General features: G+C 43.0%; 1 protein-coding gene and 1 pseudogene across 1 annotated transcript in view; both read left to right on the top strand.

Annotated features, from left to right (window-relative positions):
* PAK3 (p21 (RAC1) activated kinase 3) overlaps window positions 1–16,577 on the top strand; it is a 429,164-nt gene that overhangs the window by 42,955 nt on the left and 369,632 nt on the right. The window lies entirely within an intron of this gene.
* On the top strand, window positions 8,063–8,506 carry LOC113888095 (annotated as a pseudogene).

Raw genomic sequence — 16,577 nt, 5'->3', positions numbered from 1 at the left:
ATCCTCCTAATACTATTATTGTCTCTGTTACACAGAAAAAGTTCAATCTATGAAGGGAAAGAGTTGAAATTCAAGTCCAGGTCTGTCTCACGACAGAATCAGTTCTGCATGGTTCTCTACTATAGCATCAAAGTGCTCTTTCAAAAGTAAGTCAGATAAAATAATTCCTTGGCTTGACAGCCTCCAGTGGTTTCCCATCACATGTAGAACCAAAGCTGACTTTCTTCCTGGGCCATCAAGGCCTGGCAGAACCCAGGCTGTACCTTCCTCCCCAGCCTCTGCCTCCTTTCCCCACCCCTGTAAAAAACTGTGCTCCAGGAACCGCATCAGTAGCCAGGCTCTGTACCAGCAGCCGTGATCTGCTATGAGTATGTTTGGTAGGCTGGCTTGGGTGCCTACCCTTGCTCACAGTGTTACCTCCCTTGGAAAATACCTCCCATGGTTCAAACAACCATCCCAGAAGCCCTGTCGGTATAAGGTGGAAGCTGCCTGTGGTTGTCAGTATGACCACTGTTCCGTGGAGAGTTGCTGGGCTATCTTAGAACGCTTGTTCTCTCTTTCTCACTTGTGCTGGAAGATTCTAGAAGGTTGAGAGTATCCCAGATCCTCTCCAGTACCAAGAAGAGTGTGATGCTAAGAGATAAATCTAAACAGCACTGGACTAGGAAAGATATGACCTATATCTTTCTCCAGCTTTCTCGCTCAGTAGCTTAGGAGGCCTAAGGTGAATCTTCACTTTTCTAAGCCTCAGTTTCTTTCTTCTTCTTCTTCTTTTTTTTTCTGTTGTTTTTTATTTTTTGGCCATGCCATGCAGCTCGTGGGATTGTAGTTCCCTGACCAGGGATTGAACCCTGGGTCACAGCAATGAAAGCACTGAATTCTAACCACTGGACCCCAGGGAACTCCCTAATGCTCAATTTCTTTATTGGTCAATGAAAGTCATAATATCTGCTCTTGAGGGATTGCTCTGAATATCTAATAAGATGACTTATTGGATAGTGTTCTGGAAAGTTGAGTGCTTACTATGTTTCAGATATGGCTCTAAGCTTCTTGCTCCAAATACCCAACCTTAATTTAACCATGAGATAACATCAGACAGGGCTTCGCAGGTGGCGCTGTCCTGTGTTGTGCTTAGTCTCTCCGTCGTGTCTGACTCTTTGCGACCCCATGGACTGTAACCCACCAGGCTCCTTTGTCCACAGGGATTTTCCAGGCAAGAATACTGGAGTGGGTCAGGTGGTGCTAGTGGTAAACAACTTGCCTGTCAATGCAAGAGATGCAAGAGACACGGATTTGATCCCTGGGTTGGGAAGATCCCCTGGAGTAGGAAAAGGCAACCCACTCCAGTATTGTTGCCTGAAAAACACCATAGACCAGAGCCTGGAGGGCTACAGTTCATGGGGTCACAAAACATTGGACTCGACTGAAGCAGCTGAACACATTAAGCTGCTCACCTGTATTACCTCCATCATTCCCCAGAAAAACACTACTGTATTACTAGTAATCGTATGTCCACTTTGCAGATGAGGAAAATGAGGCACAGAGAGGTTAAGAGGTTTGTTCATCATTACCTAGCTAGTAAGTGTCAGAGCCAAATTGAGAATCCACCAATCTGACTTCAGAACCTGTGGCCTGAGCCATATACTTTCACATGAAAGGTAAAGTGTTTTGTTTGGGTGAATGTTTTATCTGTTCTGGTGGCTCCAACGGAATACTGTAGACTGAGTGGCTTATAAACAACAGAAATTTATTTTTTGTAGTATAAAGTTCAAGGTACCAGCAAATTTAGTGAGGCCACTCCTTGGTTGTGGATGACCATCTTCTCGCTATAATCTCACGTGGCAGAGGGAGATGAAGGAGCTCTGTGGGCCTTTTCTTATAAGGGCACTGTCCCATTTATCAGGTTTCCATCCTCATTGCCTGATCACCTCCCAAAGGCCCACATTCAAATACCACCACATTGGGGATTAAATTTCAACATACCGATTTTGAGGGGATACAAACCTTCAGTCTATAGTAGGTGGGAGGTTATTATTATTTTTTTAAAGTAGCAATACTTTTTCTATCATTTTCTCTAAGTGTTATAGCATTTTTCCTCTCACTGGGCCCTATGCTACTTGGGTTCCTTCACCTGTTGTTGTTTAACTTTGTGGTAGGGAACCCTCTCCCTACCCAGTTTGCTTACTTCCTTCTTCCTCAAAGGTATAAGAGGTTCCCAACGAATGTGATGTTCCAAGAACATAATCTTCCCATGGTCAGAAAGGAGTGCAAGTGCCTGGGGTCTGATTCCTTTGTGTCTTCACGAGTACTGAGCACCTCCCATATGTCAGGGCCTGATCTGGTCAACTGGGGCTACGGCAAGGAACAATCAAAAAACCCCACCCTGCACAACTTCACTTCAGTGGTATTCTTGCTTCAAATACCCAACCTTAATTTAACCATGAAATAACATCAGACAGGGCTTCCCAGGTGACTCCATGGTAAAGAATCCACCTTCTAGTACAGGGGGTGTAAGATATGCAGGTTCGATCCCTGGGTTGGAAAGATCCCCTGGAGGAGGGCATGGCAACCCACTCCAGTGTTCTTGCCTGGAGAACCCCCATGGACAGAGGATCCTGGAGGCCTATGGTCCATAGGGTCACAAAATTTTGGCAACCCCATGGACTGTAGCCTGCCAGCCTCCACTGTCCATGGGGGTTCTCCAGGCAAGAACACTGGAGTGGGTTGCCATGCCCTCCTCCAGGGGATCTTCCCAACCCAGGGATTGAACCCAGGTCTCCCGTGTTGAAGACAGATTGTTTACCATCTGAGCCACCAGGGAAGCCCATGAATACTGGAGTGGATAGCCTATCTCATTTCCTGGGGACTGTCTCTACCCAGGAATCGAACTGGGGTCTCCTGCAGTACAGGTGGATTTTTTACCAGCTGAGCTACCGGGGAAGCCCACGATCCTGAGACATGACAATAAATACAATACGAGATCCTGAATTGGATCTTGGGATTAAAAAAAAGACATTAGTGGGAAAACTGGGGAAATTTGAATAAGGTCTATAGATTAGTTAACAGTGTTGTATCAATATTAATTTCCTGGTTTCGATACTATTACCATTATTATGTAAGGAGTTTAATGTGAGCGGAAGCTGGGTGAATGGTGTACAGCAACTCTGTGCTATGTTTCCTATTGTCCTGTAAAGTCAAACATTATTTTAGGCAGTTTGAAAGCAGGCTGGCAGGCACAGAAATGATAAATGACAAAGGATATGGGAAGGACATTGACAGTACCTGCTGTACCTCCCGAGTCAGTGTCCTCATCTGTGAACTAGACCCAATAATAATGTATCTCAAGGAATTTGTATGGGAACCTACTTTTGAAGTATTATAAAAATGCAAGCTATGAGTATTCACTTTTGTGATAGAAGCTCCTAAAGAAATAAAAATATCAATACTCCATCCCCTCGAAACACTGTTTTTTAACAAAATTATTTCAAAATAAAAAGTTAAATATATCCTTGCCTCTCTGAGTCTTGCCTTTTGGTAGAGTGAATGTGGAGGAAGGGATCACTAAAGCAATTGGGAAATTAGTATTTTTTGGGGGGGTTGAGAAATATTATTTTATTCATTAATCATCTAAAATTAATCATTGTTTTAAAATATTTATGACCTTACAATGAAATGAAATATGCTTAGCCTGAAGTCTCTGGACAACACTGGCCAGGCAAGGTCCCCTGTGTTCAAACTCTTTGGCCTAAAAGGACTCCAGTTAGAATTGTCTTGTCTTTTCCTCTCTCCCTACATATGCCTTCTTGGCTGATTTGTATTATCAGGTAGAAATTGGACTCTGAAGGCTTTGACAGGGTAAGGAGAAAAAAGCAAGGGATGTGAGGTAAAGTAAACATGTTGTTTATTTTGCTTTTCTTTCTTGGAGGGACCACTTCTCTCCAAATCCATTGGCCTGGTAAAGCTGTGAGTACTATCCTGACCTCTGGCATCCCAACACAGAAGTAGACAGTACCTCTCATCTGGACAGCCAGAGCCCTTCACCAGATAGGGAAATTAGCATTTTAGAAGGAAACAAATACTATGGATAAAGCAAGAAATGCAGATAGGGAGCAAGAGAGGGTCAGTTTTAAAACATGTTGGTTATGTCAGGCTTCCCTGAGAAGGTGACATTTGAATGAAGACTTTAAAGAAGAGAGAGAACAAGAGCCCCACAAAGTCAGCCACAGTGAATAGCAAGGGCAAAGGTCCTGAGGCCAGACCCGTTTAAGGAACAGCCGGAAGCCTAGTGTGACTAGAATAGAGCTGCACAAAGTAAGGTTGCCTCTTGCTGGGATCTTAGACAATGGACAGAGCATGGCCACCAGGGAAGGCTCAGGGAAGTCAAACAATAGGCACCAAATAGGGGACCCGCCAGGCTTCCCAGGTGGCACTAGTGGCAAAGAACCTGCCTGCCACTGCAGGAGACATAAGAGATGTGGATTTGACCCCTGGATCAGGAAGATCCCCTGGAGGAGGGTTTGGCGACCCACTCCAGTATTCTTGCCTAGAGAATCCCATGGACCGAGGAGCCTGAAGGGCTACAGTCCAGGGGGTTGCAAAGAGTCAGACACGACTAAAGCGACTTAGCATGCACACAGAGGACCTGCCATTGACCTCTGTTTCCAGCTGAGTCAGTGATGACAGAAGCATGAAGGGAAGGAAAAGAGCAGGGAAGTGAAATCACTGAAATCTAGAATCCTTATCCAATTTCTGGTGAGGAAACAAATCATTATTAAGCACCATAATGAGTTTCTGAATCTCCTGTGCTTGATTCCTCACCAATCAGTGAACTCTAATTAATGCTGAGTGTGGTGGTAACACCACAGCCAGAGCCATCTTCATGATTTTGCCTTAATAAGTGTCATTGGCAGCATAGAAGGGTGGTCTGATTTTTCTTGTCCTAATGAGTGGAACTGAAAAAGTCCAGAGCATTATTCTGGTTTCATTTATATGTAGTATCAGAAGTCCCCGAGTCATCCAATTAGCATCATTTGGATATTTGGGGCCTAGTAGTGCATGCAGAACAGAGAAGGCGATGGCACCCCACTCCAGTACTCTTGACTGGAAAATCCCTTGGATGGAGGAGGCTGGTAGGCTGCAGTCCATGGGGTCGAGAAGAGTCGGACACAATTGAGCGACTTCACTTTCACTTTCATGCACTGGAGAAGGAAATGGCAACCCACTCCACTGTTCTTGCCTGGAGAATCCCAGGGACCGGGGAGCCTGGTGGGCTGCTGTCTATGGAGTCACACAGTCAGACATGACTGAAGTGACTTAGCAGCAGCAGCAGCAGCAGCAAGGCATGCAGTAAACAGAGCGCGAGCAATCATGCCACATGGGAAGCAGCCTCTAGGCCTGATGTGTACCTGAGAAAAACGGGCTGAGTACCAGATAGGGTCCCTGGAGCCTCCCCAGCTGGCAGCCATGGCCCAGGATGCTCTCTCGCCCATGCAGGAGCAGAAATCCACATAGGGAAAAGCAGCCTACTGATGGGAGGCTTGTAGACAGCAGTGTTTTCAGAACATCTCAGCTCATCCTGAGATCCACACCAATGTGGTGGCCTTGTTCTTACAGTGTGATAAAGATGGAATGAGAGGATTTAGTGGATAGTGTTCTCAAAAATGTGAAATATCCATTTCTGTAAGGTATTGCTATGCACGCATGCTAAGTTACTTCAGTCGGGTTTGACTCTTTGCAGTCCTATGGATGCTAGCCCGCCAGGCTCCTCTGTCCATGAGATTTTCCAGGCAAGAATACTGGAGTGGGTTGCCATTCCCTTCTCCAGAGGATCTTCTCAACCCACGGATTGAATCCTGTGGGGTCGAATTCCAGCCTCTTACATGTCCTGCATCGGCAGGCAGGTTCGCTACCACTAGAACCGCCTGGGAAGCCCTAGTGTCACTACATATGTATTACCATTATTGTTATTATGCACCATGGGAGGAATTAAGAAAGTAGGACACCTGCAACCATAGTGTTTCCAGCATTCCTGCATCTCTAATGTTATAGAGGAGGCCATTATCCTCTTTTTGAGAAACAACAGCTACCATGTTAAGCACTTACTATGTGCCAGGAGTAAAGGCTTGCATACATGATCTCATTTAGTCCTCACAGCAATCCCATGAAGTAGGTACTGCTTCTCCATTTTAAAGTCGGGTATGTGAGGCTCAGAGATGTTAACTAACTTGCCCAAGGTAACACAATAAGTCATTAGCATCAGAGTTTACCGGCAGGAGACTAGCTCTAGGATTCTGTATCCTTATCTCAGTGCTAAAAGGCGTTTGAAATAGCACATGCAAGACACACATACCCCCAAGTGGTAGATGTGGATCTCTAAGAGGAAGACACCAGTTTCACCCTTTGGGCTCCATACAGGGCTGGCTGTAGAAGAAGACCCCCAAGCAAGTGGACCACTCCAGCTGGGAGTGATTGTGGAGAGAAGTGGGCACTTGGATGCTTGGGGGTGGGGTGCTGTGGGGGTATCTGGCTTCCCAATTGGGAAGACTAGGCTCAGGACAAGAGTGACAGACCAACTCTGAATTGCAGAAACACCCAGAGTAGCAGTCACCAACTTCATCGCATCCTTGTGCCTGTGAGGCAGCTACAGGCACAGAGAGGTGCTGAGGCTTGCCTAAGGTCACACAGCTCGCAAGAGGGCGGGTGCAGTGTACAACCCTGGTCTTCAGGCTCCAGTTCGGTGCTCTTGCTGCCACTCCACTCCCACTGGCCCCTCAGGTTCAGTGCACAGCAGTCAGAGGGAAGCCACGTCTTTGTGAGTGAAGCTATTGTCTGGATGGTGGTTCTCAGTATTGCCCAGAGACCTGCAGAAGTGGCAGTCTTCAAGTCCCACCCAGGACTGACTGGGGACTGAGATCCAGCAAAATGGGACTTTGCAAGCCCTCTAGGAGACCCTGATACACACTCAAGTGTGAAAACCACCGGCCCAGACAGAAAGGCACAGTGCCGAGTGCTGCAGCCATAGATGTGCATTCGGATCTTCAACTCGCACAGCACAAAGAAGGGTCGTCTTCCTAGAGAAGGACAGTGAAAAGGCACACAGCTCTCAAGCCACACCTGCAGAACAAGGTCACCTTCCAACACATGTGGCGGTTAGACATGCACAGACGGGGAGGAGGAGTGCAGCCAGTACTTGCTCATCCACAGGTGCATCAGACAGTGTAGTTTTGCCAACTCAGCAACTCCCCAGAGATGTGCCAGTTCCACTGCTTGTTGCCCAGGAGGTGCATCCCTGCCCTCTGGGAAATTGCCATGCAGGATCATAGAACCTCTGATCTGGGAGGGATCTTAGAGAGTACCTACCTCATTGCCCACCCCTACTGCATCACTGGTGATGCCCCTGACTTTCCTTCTCCAGAGGAACCTGGCAGGCTACAGTCCATGGGGAGGCAAAGAGTCAGACAGGACTTAGCACTGAGCACAATCATTTTTAGGACAGTGGTAGGCCACACAAAACATCAGTGGCTCCTAGTTTGTGGCCTCTGGTTTAATATCTTTCTTTCCCACTTGGCTGTCTGCTCCACAGGGGCACATGCCCCTGGTTCTGCTCTGCTCACCACAGTGTCTGGATTCAACAAATGGAAAAATAAAAATAGAAAATGGACCCACCCTCCCAGTAGAACACCAGGTTCAGAAAGAATACACTGGCATGGGGATGGCACTCTGTCACTCGCCTCTTTTTCAATTGCCCACTGGAAATGGCCCCATGTCCCTTTAAGCCCTACTCCCAGTTGACCCCTGCAGGCCTCCTTACCCTCTGCCCTGAAGTCATACCCTGGCCACATGGGTTCTGGTGGGGGTGGGGCCCTCTGTGACGTCACCAAGGGCCCAGCCCTGCCTGGTGCTCAGTCTCCAGGTGCCAGCGCAGACCAGCGCACCAGGAGCCACTTGGTCTCAGCTCACGATGCGCTCTGTAATATGGTTATTTTTTTGGCCTACGTTTATCTCGTTTGTCTTTGCCTATGTGTTTTATGTTCTGAGAGATGAAGCCGAAGAACTGCCGAGGATGGTGCCCAGTGGAAGGCACTTCCGCGTTCGGCAGAATCAACCAGAGTATGCCCCAGGCTGGTTTGGGAGCAAGTGGCACTGGCTGTTAATCTTCCTCATGTTTTTGGTGATCCTGAAGTTTCCTGGAGGCGATGACAAAAGTAATGCGGGCACTCCTCCTGGCCGTCAGGGCTGTTCATCTGGCTCTCCAGGAAGAAAGAAGATAAGGGCTTCCCCCTACAAAGACTCTATGTGCGGTGCCTTAACCCAGTCCGAGACATCACTGATGAACCTTATGTCCAGGGTGAAGAATATGAAACTCACTGTGGCAACCGGTGATCAATGCCAATGTCCCAATATCGAGGTTCCTGGTGACGCACGGAATAATGTTACAATACTTGAGGTATGGGACACCGGAGACCTGGATGAAGTGGATTTTCACATCAAAGAAGAAAAGGAGTAGTTGAGTGTTGACAAAGTGTATGCAAACTAATAAAAGTATTTTGCAGCAAAAGGAAAAATGCCTCTGATATTTTTTATTCATGCTACAATTTTACCTTTTCCAGAATGTGGTATAATTGGTATCATGCAGTGTTTTCCAGACTGAGAGACCTGCGTTCGATCCCTGGCTTGGGAAGATCCCCTGGAGAAGGGAAAGGCTACCCACTCCAGTATTCTGGCCTGGAGAATTCCATGGACTGTACAGTCTATGGAGTCACAAAGAGTCGGACACGACTGAGTGACTTTCACTTTCACAGTGTATACCCTTTCCCAGAGTAGCTTATTATACTTTATAACATTCATTAAGGTATCATCCATTTATTTTTGTGATTTGATAGCCCATTTTTTTTATTCTTGAATAATATTATGTTATATTGATGTTCTGTAGTTAGTTTAAACATTCTGCTAGTAAAGGACATTTTGGTTGCCTCCAATTTGTGTGTGTGTGTGAGAGAGAGAGAGGGGGAATGAGTTAAGCTTTATAAAATTCATGTCCATGTTTCTGTGTGGGCATTAGTTTTCAAATCATTTGGTGAACTATCTAGGAGCAAAATAGCTAGATCATAGAGTATGACAATGTTTAGCTATGTTAGACATTGCTTCCAAAGTAACTGTACCATTTTGCATTCCCACTAACAACAAATGAGAGTTCCTGTTGTTTCTCATCTTTGCCAGTAACTGGTTTTGTCAGATTTTTGTATTTGGCCATTCCAAAGGGACTAGATCTGATAGATAGAATGCCTGATGAACTATGGACTGAGGTTCGTGACACTGTACAGGAGACAGGGATCAAGACCATCCCCATGGAAAAGAAATGCAAAAAAGCAAAATGGCTGTCTGGGGAGGCCTCACAAATAGCTGTGAAAAGAAGAGAAGCGACAAGCAAAGGAGAAAAGGAAAGATATAAACATCTGAATGCAGAGTTCCAAAGAATAGCAAGGAGAAATAAGAAAGCCTTCCTCAGAGATCAATGCAAAGAAATAGAGGAAAATAACAGAATGGGAAAGACTAGAGATCTCTTCAAGAAAATCAGAGATACCAAGGGAACATTTCATGCGAAGATGGGCTTGATAAAGGACAGAAATGGTAGGGACCTAACAGAAGCAGAAGATATTAAGAAGAGGTGGCAAGAATACACAGAAGAACTGTGCAAAAAAGATCTTCACGACACAGATAATCTCGATGGTGTGATCACTCACCTAGAGCCAGACATCCTGGAATGTGAAGTCAAGTGGGCCTTAGAAAGCATCACTATGAACAAAGCTAGTGGAGGTGATGGAATTCCAGTTGAGCTATTTCAAATCCTGAAAGATGATGCTGTGTAAGTGTTGCACTCAATATGCCAGCAAATTTGGAAAAGTCAGCAGTGGCCACAGGACTGGAAAAGGTCAGTTTTCATTCCAATCCCAAAGAAAGGCAATGCCAAAGAATGCTCAGACTACCACACAAGTGCACTCATCTCACACGCTAGTAAAGTAATGCTGAAAATTCTCCAAGTCAGGCTTCAGCAGTACATGAGCCATGAATTTCCAAATGTTCAAGCTCGTTTTAGAAAAGGCAGAGGAACCAGAGATCAAATTGCCAACATCTGCTGGATCATAGAAAAAGGAAGAGAGTTCCAGGAAAACATCTATTTCTGCTTTATTAACTATGCCAAAGCCTTTGGCTGTGTGGATCACAATAAACTGTGGAAAATTCTTCAAGAGATGGGAATACCAGACCACCTGACCTCCCTCTTGAGAAACCTGTATGCAGATCAGGAAGCAACAGTTAGAACTGGACATGGAACAACAGACAGGATCCAAATAAGAAAAGGAGTACATCAAGGCTGTATATTGTCACCCTGCTTATTTAACTTATATGCAGAGTACATCATGAGAAACGCTGGACTGGAAGAAGCACAAGCTGGAATCAAAATTACCGGGAGAAATATCAATAACCTCAGGTATGCAGATGACACCAACCTTATGGCAGAATGTGAAGAGGAACTAAAAAGCCTCTTGATGAAAGTGAAAGAGGAGAGTGGAAAAGTTGGCTTAATGAGGTGGATGAAACTGGAGCCTATTATACAGAGTGAAGTAAGCCAGAAAGAAAAATACCAATACAGTATACTAATGCATATATATGGAATTTAGAAAGATGGTAACAATAACCCTGTGTACGAGACAGCAAAAGAGACACTGATGTATAGAACAGTCTTATGGACTCTGTTGGAGAGGGAGAGGGTGGGAAGATTTGGGAGAATGGCAGTGAAACCTGTATAATATCATGTATGAAACGAGTTGCCAGTCCAGGTTCGATGCACTATACTGGATGCTTGGGGCTGGTGCACTGGGACGACCCAGAGGGATGGTATGGGGAGGGAGGAGGGAGGAGGGAGGAGGGTTCAGGATGGGGAACACATGTATACCTGTGGTGGATTCATTTCGATATTTGGCAAAACTAATACAATTTTGTAAAGTTTAAAAATAAAATAAAATTCAAAAAAATTTTCAAAAAAAAAAAAAAAAAGCTCAACATTCAGAAAACTAAGATCATGGCATCTGGTCCCATCACTTCATGGGAAATAGATGGGGAAACAGTGGAACAGTGTCAAACTTTATTTTGGGGGCCCAAAATCTCTGCAGATGGTGACTGCAGCCATGAAATTAGAAGATGCTTACTCCTTGGAAGAAAAGTTATGACCAATCTAGATAGCATATTCAAAAGCAGAGACATTACTTTGCCAACAAAGGTCCGTGTAGTCAAGGCTATGTTTTTTTCCAGTGGTCATGTATGGATGTGAGAGTTGGACTGTGAAGAAAGCTGAGTGCCGAAGAATTGATGCTTTTGAACTGTGGTGTTGGAGAAGACTCTTGAGAGTCCCTTGGACTGCAAGGAGATCCAACCAGTCCATTCTAAAGGAGATCAGTCCTGGGTGTTCTTTGGAAGGACTGATGCTAAAGCTGAAACTCCAGTACTTTGGCCACCTCATGCGAAGAGTTGACTCATTGGAAAAGACTCTGATGCTGGGAGGGATTGGGGACAGGAGGAGAAGGGGATGACAGAGGATGAGATGGCTGGATGGCATCGCTGACTCGATGGACGTGAGTTTGAGTGAACTCCGGGAGTTGGTGATGGACAGCGAGGCTTGGCGTGCTGCAATTCATGGGGTTGCAAAGAATCGGACACGACTGAGCGAATGAACTGAAGTGAACTGAACTGAATTAGTGTGTAATGGTATCTCATTGTTTTGTTTTCACCAGTCTACTCTGAAAAGTTATCTTAATTCCATATTTCCATTGTAGCATTTCCATTGTGTTTTATTACCATAAATTCTTCAGGCGTTTTATCTTTAATCTGAGGTTTAAATAGATCATCTGCTCAGGGAAACTTCTGCTGCTGTTTATACCATCAGTTATTACTTTGCTAAATTAGTCCTCTAATAATTTTTTCATGAATGACTCATAACTTTAAATCATGTATATTGGAAAATACTTATTTTTAATTCACAATACTGACCACATTTTCTTTTCTTGAGTATTGCTTTGTCCACTAAAGTTTAGTGGCTCCACACAAAAGTTTAAGTTCAGCATTAACTTCTTCCTTTTTTTTTTTTTTTGGTTTGTTTTGATTGTCTTATATACTTGCTAGATGGTAACCAAAGTTATATTAGTACCAGTTGCAGTTGCAGTAGTACGTTTACCCTGGAACTTTTACTTACAAGCATATATGTATTTTATCAGAATATTGACTTTATCTTATGTCTTCTTTGTATGGTTTTGAGAAGCTATATGCTCATTATTCAAGTATTTTTATAGTCTGTGCCTTTTCTCCACTGAGATTCAAATGAATCCATTTATATAATGTTAGATAGAGGGAATAATCATAAAATATGTTGATATAGTTACTAAGGGAGATATATTTTTAAAAGAACAGTAACTAAACTATTTGCTATTTGCTAGCAAAAATAATTTTCTCTCAGTGTATTTTGTAATTATGAAAGTCCAATTATTCTTGCATATACTCTATATAATCAGAGAAGATATATTAGCAAGGACCTCAATCGAGCATAGATTTATAGAAAATCTAATGTTCGGTTTTAACTAGTCTAACTCAGAGTCTTATTATGGTTCAGTTATCAACATTCTTGTTTTTCTGTCAGTAAAGAGAACGTGCTAGTTTTCTTGGGGGGAAGACTATTTTAATCAATATTTTCCTATGCTTTTGATTTTCAAGAAAACAGAAATCTTAAGACACTTGTTTTCAAGGGTCTGGTACTGTGCCTAATGAATATTTCTCTAATTAATATGTTATCATTAGTAAAACATACATTCTGTTTACTTCCAACACTGATTTAAAGTGACCTATGATAAAAGATGTATTAAATGTTTGGGATTGACATGTACAGACTGCTATATTTAAAATGGATAACCATCAAAGACCTACTGTATAGCTCAGAGAACTCTGCTGAATACTCTGTAATAACTTAAATGGGAAAAGAATTTGAAAAAGAATAGATATATGTGTAACTGAATCACTTTGCTGTACACCTGAAGCTAATGCAACATTGTTAACTAATTATACTCCAATATACTACTTTGCCAACAAAGGTCCATCTAGTCAAGGCTATGGTTTTTCCTATGGTCATGTATGGATGTGAGAGTTGGACTGTGAAGAAGGCTGAGTGCCGAAGAATTGATGCTTTTGAACTGTGGTGTTGGAGAAGACTCTTGAGAGTCCCTTGGACTGCAAGGAGATCCAACCAGTCCATTCTGAAGATCAGCCCTGGATTTCTTTGGAAGGACTGATGCTAAAGCTGAAACTCCAGTACTTTGGCCACCTCATGCGAAGTGTTGACTCATTGGAAAAGACTCTGATGCAGGGAGGGATTGGGGACAGGAGGAGAAGGGGACGACAGAGGATGAGATGGCTGGATGGCATCACTGACTCGATGGACATTGAGTCTCAGTGAACTCTGGGAGTTGGTGTTGAACAGGGAGGCCTGGCGTGCTGCGATTCATGGGGTTGCAAAGAGTCGGACACGACTGAGCGACTGACCTGATCTGATAAAATTAAAAATTTTAAAAAAGAAAATAAACTTTCATAGAAGACAAAGATAGCAATATAAACTAAAAAAAACATTGAGAATGAGGCAAAATATTATTGTACTTCACGGTATACTAGCTTTATCAATATAAATATAGTCATTATTTGAAATGGAAGGAAATTAACTCAGCATTGCTCTTTCACATAAAGGCATATAAATGCATATTCAGATATAGATACAAACAATAATGGCATTTTTATCAACCATTCATCTCCTTGTATGTTGTCCATTATAATAGAATCTGTTTGTTGTCTCTCTTAATATAGTGGTATCCTCTTTCATATATCAGATGTTTGTTAAGCATCTACTATGTGTCAGAGTGTTTCAGGCACTGGAGATACAGTGGTAAAAAAATTCCTTGTCCTCATGGGATTTATATTTTATTCTCAATTTAGGTAGAGATAAGCAAAGAAGCCAAATATATCATGTAATCACTAAGGACTATGGAGATAAAACAGGCAGAGGGAAAAAGAACTCAGTTAACTAAACATACATGGAATTAGAAAGAACACTAACTTGTTCTATATTTTTCATTTTTGTCACTAATATAAGAAATCTAAGACTCTGTGGAACTGACATTGAGAAAATCATGCCCAGAATTATATCTTTATTAGTCAATGCAGTGTTTAAAGTGGACATGGTGAGTTTTTAGCCACATCTTCAAAATATACATTCTTCATGTATTTTACAGGCAAACTTCTTTTTTAAAGTTGAAATACAGTCCATGGGGTCGGAAAGAGTTGGACATGACTGAGGGACTAAGCACAGCACATAGTTGATTTACAATGTTGTTTTTTTAACTGTTTATATGCAATCTTAACCCTGTTATTGATGACGGATTTCTTTTGCCCTGATGGCTATCTCTTTGTAGAATCTTAATAAGTTTGAGATTAGAAACAAAGACTTTCCTGCAATGCATGTGGTCTTAGTTCTTGTACACATTTCTTATTGGATGTTTTAAGTTATAAAAAAAAACAGCACATTAATTTTTTGAAAATGACAACATATCTTATTCAGGAATAACTCTGGAACTTCATGAAAGAAGCTTATTTTCCCACTGTTAATTTTGCATGCCAAAATGCTCATATCATTAGTCATTTCTCTCAAATATATCCTTGCAATTTTTAACTGAACTGAGCCTATGAATTTAGTAATTTTCTAGTAGCAAATAAGATCCTACCGGAATGAGACACCAAGAAAAAGGTGGGGTTGGAGATAGTTTTGAGTATAGGTATAGGCCTAGGATTCAGGATGTTCTATTGTATTTCAAAAATATGTGGGAGATACCAGTTTTGGAAGGACAAGCCTTGTGCACTTTTAAAGTTTGTTTAGTGTTGGCTCGTTTCTGGCTATGCAGTGAAAGTAAAAGTATTAGTCACTCAGTCATGGCCAACTCTTTGGGACCCCATGGACTATAGCCCACCAGGCTCCTCTGTCAATGGAATTCTCCAGGCAAGGATACTGGCTGGGTTTACCATTTACTTCTCCAGGGGATACATACAATGTATATAGTTAATATACATATTAAGTAACCAGAAAATGAAAATTCATGGTTGGAGAGAATATTAACCAAGTTTTAATAGTTCTAATGTGAAAGACAATGCCTTTGCTAGCTTGCATTAAGCGATGTGAAATATACTCTATGAAAACATTTCCCAAAGCTGGCCTTTTGTTACAAAAATTTGAGATATGTGCAATTCACACATCTTTGATCAATTTAAGCACATTCTGTCTTACTGGCAGGGACCAAAATCTGTAATCAGACAAGGAGTCCTCTGATGGGGGAGATGATAGAAATGGCAATGACAGTGCACACGGGGTCCTAATTGAGGAATTTTCTAACGGTTATCTAGTAATACGGGGTGCCCTCCATTTGGACTCTGGCAGTAAGTTGAGTATTCTTTGGTTCCCAATCAGTGAAGTGAAAAATCATCCAGTTGTGTTTGACTCTTTGAGACTCCATGGACTATACAGTCCATGGAATTCTCCAGGCCAGAATACTAGAGTGGGTAGCCATTCTCCAGGGAATCTTCCCAACCCAGGGATCAAACTCAGGTCTCCCTCATTGCAGGCGGATTCTTTACCAGCTGAGCCACCAGGGAATCCCAGTCAGGATGAGCACAGTTCAAAATGTTCTCAAGTCCTGGGCCAGGGGGAATGATCTCATTTGGGACATTATTAAGTTCCTGTGAAGAGGAAAGACATTAACCACTCACAAATATTTTGTCATTGACTAAACTGCAAAGATGTATCTGTTAAAGCCATCCATCTGAGTAGACTAGTTCTCTCGAATAGTAAAGAATGTCAATACATCCTAAAAGCGAGTCGATATGTCAGGCATTGACAAAGCTGCTTTGAAGCCAAATGATCTGCTTTGTGCATTCAGCTTTCTTCCAAAATATATTCACCAACACATGCAAATCTGGACTCGGCCTCCTCTGATGGAGCCTTTTCAAAGTAAACTGAGTTTCTTTGGCTGCAGTGACACAGATGTTTGGGTGGGAGGAGGGGTGGAGGTGATGGTGGCCATGCTATTTCAAGGCTGGGGAAATGGGTGACCCAGCTAACTAAATGACATGAACTCCCTCACAGACATGCCAGGCTTCCCCTTCGTCTGCTCATGGCTGGAAACAGAAGAGCTCCATTGAATCAATTAAAGCAACAAGTTAGATTGACCCAAATTCTTTCAGGAAATGCAAAAGCCTGCTGGCTCCTGGGATTAGCTGGAGTTTCCCAATTGCTCCCCATCTGTACATCACCTTTGGGTCCACTCTAGCTGCGGATGGCTACATCTGCTCACCTCAGTGGCTTGTTTTCCAAACCAAGGTAATTTGAGAACCGCCTAGTTCTAATCAAGCTTCTTTGAACTCTGGAGAAACTTTGTGGCCAGCCCAAAGAGAAATTTGGCCTTCTTCTGAATTGATTTGCTGCATCTCTGGCATTC

The sequence above is a fragment of the Bos indicus x Bos taurus genome, chromosome X (assembly GCF_003369695.1).
Source record: "Bos indicus x Bos taurus breed Angus x Brahman F1 hybrid chromosome X, Bos_hybrid_MaternalHap_v2.0, whole genome shotgun sequence".
Taxonomy (NCBI): Eukaryota; Metazoa; Chordata; class Mammalia; order Artiodactyla; family Bovidae; genus Bos; species Bos indicus x Bos taurus.
This window is presented reverse-complemented; position numbering and strand designations above follow the sequence as displayed.